The following is a 2,474-nucleotide window of genomic DNA, read 5'->3' as shown; positions in this document are numbered from 1 at the left end:
TGTCACAGCAAAGGGTCTGAATACTTAGGACCATGTGATATTTCAGTTTTTCTTTTTTAATAAATCTGCAAAAATTTCAACAATTCTGTGTTTTTCTGTCAATATGGGGTGCTGCGTTTACATTAATGAGGAAAAAAAATTAACTGAAATTATTTTAGCAAATGGCTGCAATATAACAAAGAGTGAAAAATTTAAGGGGGTCTGAATACTTTCCGTACCCACTGTATATATATATATATATATATATATATATATATGCACACAATTGGCAGATTCTTAAAATTCTATCTGAAAACTACTTGTAAAAATATTTAAGTAAATCTTGCAATTTATTTTATTCACAGTGTAGTTAATTATTTTGCTGACAATTTTTTTATTAATTGTTATGCCATCTTAAATGCACTGTGCTTGCAATGCACTGTGGGATCGCCGTCTTTTGAAATTTGACTAACACCTCAGAATGCACACTACGTAGGTGACTCACTAGGTTTTAAAACACAGTGAGTCACACGTGATCGTGAAATTTTAGTGAATTCTGATAAACATCTCGACAGGAACATGATGAGCGAGGCAGACACGGCTAATCATAACTAACCCGGCTCTTCCTGTTAAAAGCCTAAGCAGGTTTTTACTTGTCAGCTGTCTTACCTTCAGTCTGGATTTACGACTTCCTGGTTGGCAGTTTGTTAGTTTCCTGGTTTTGGCAGCGACGCGGGAGGCCCAGGAGACGGAGGAAGGCTGAGGCAGGCTCTGATCAGAAGCGACGTAATGATGGCTCTCTACGGCGGGCTTTGTCTTACATCCTGAAGCCTCCTGGATCTGGGATAGCTATTAATGATCCCCTTGAATAATTCACACTGATGGATAAAACACCTCCACAATTAACGGCGTGCCACGCTGAACCACCCACTCCTCTGAGGACCACTGGAAGTGACGGCTCACTGTAAAAAAAATTCACACTACCCCCACCCCGCTCACTCACACGCACTCGTTTATATACCTGCTTGAAGATCTGGAGGTTATATGACTTTGAGAAGTAAATTCATTGACTGAGTAGATGCGAGGTTTTAAATAGAACTCGATTGTGACATTTTCTGAAGGAAATTTAAGTGGCGTTTGCTCGTGCAGAACTCGCTGCCGTAGTGATACAGTGTTGTGGGTGGTTGCTGTGCAGTGGCTAAGGTGTTCTGAGTGGTTGCTAGAGTGTCGCTATGTGGTGGCTAGGGTGTGCTGAGTGGTTGTTTGGTTTCTAGGGTGTTTTGGTGGTTGCTATGGCACTTCTAGAATGGTTGCTGTTTGTGGATTTTTTTTCACCCATTCCCATATGGCAAAAAGTAAACATAAAATTAATTATATTATATTATATTATATTATATTATATATTAAAAATGTGTATATTTTATGAATTATAAAAATGGCCAATAATATACTGCTAACAAATTTTAAAACACATTTACAACAATACATTTTCGATACGTGTTTACTACTTATCAACTATATATACACACTGTGTGTGTGCGCATATAAAAAAATCCAAAAATGTATCCAAAAACAGATTTAAAAAATAATGATAATCAATATATTAATAATATATCTATGTAAATATATTTTTCTTGCCAATAATAAAATGAAAAATATTGTCATGTATTATATTTCACAAAAATCAGTCAACATATAGATTATAGCTAATATAGATTTTAAGTGTGAACTTACTCGCATTTCATCATATTTTGGCCGTTTTTATATATTTTCATTTTCATTTTTTAGAGTATTTTTAGATTTTTTTTATTTATTTAATTATTTTTTTTACAAATATAAAAAAAAAATGAAATGCATGTAAATATATTTTCTTGCCAATAATGAAAATCATAAAATTATTAATGTTTTCATATAATAAATCTCACAAATATACAAAACACAGCCAAAAATGTACTGCTAACATAGATTTTTAAATATTTTTAAAATAATATTTACGATACGTTTTTATCTACTGCCACGGTTGCAATACTGAGTGGAGTGAGGAGCAAGGAACGGAGGGAGACGAGGAGTACATCAATCCAAAGAGACTTAATTATAACCCGGAAAACTCATGTAACACAGGTAGACATGAACAATACTGAACGCTTAACTAAAAACAGGGAACACTATTTAAACACATGACAAGACGAGGGGATGACGAGACACACCTGGGATCAATGGAAATAAACGGGGAACACCTGGAAAGAATCAACATAATCAGGACAGGAACAGGAAACTAACCAAATATGGGCATAAACACTGGGGAACAAAACACAACACAAGCCTGACACTTGTACTGCACATCCTCATATTTTGGCCATGATAAATTTTCAATATTTAAATATTTTTTAGAATAATGTTTTACAAATATATATTTACATCTTGTAATATGATATTCTGATTTCTATGGCATGTGTTCCTTCATTGTAAGTCTATGTAATTTTTAGAAAAGCAAT

At 34.0% G+C, this 2,474-nt stretch overlaps 1 long non-coding RNA gene across 1 annotated transcript in view; it reads right to left on the bottom strand.

The window, feature by feature from the left end:
* Positions 1–1,985, bottom strand: part of LOC107697873 (uncharacterized) — an 11,681-nt gene extending 9,696 nt beyond the window's left edge. The window contains exon 1 of the long non-coding RNA XR_001635272.1: positions 1,975–1,985. This is a non-coding gene — a long non-coding RNA (uncharacterized LOC107697873). The remainder of the gene's footprint in view (positions 1–1,974) is intronic.
* Between the last annotated feature and the right edge of the window lie 489 nt (positions 1,986–2,474).

The sequence above is a fragment of the Sinocyclocheilus anshuiensis genome, unplaced genomic scaffold (assembly GCF_001515605.1).
Source record: "Sinocyclocheilus anshuiensis isolate Anshui unplaced genomic scaffold, SAMN03320099.WGS_v1.1 scaffold78, whole genome shotgun sequence".
Lineage (NCBI taxonomy): Eukaryota > Metazoa > Chordata > Actinopteri > Cypriniformes > Cyprinidae > Sinocyclocheilus > Sinocyclocheilus anshuiensis.
The sequence above is the reverse complement of the archived record's forward strand: the minus strand, read 5'-3'. Positions and strand labels throughout refer to the sequence as shown.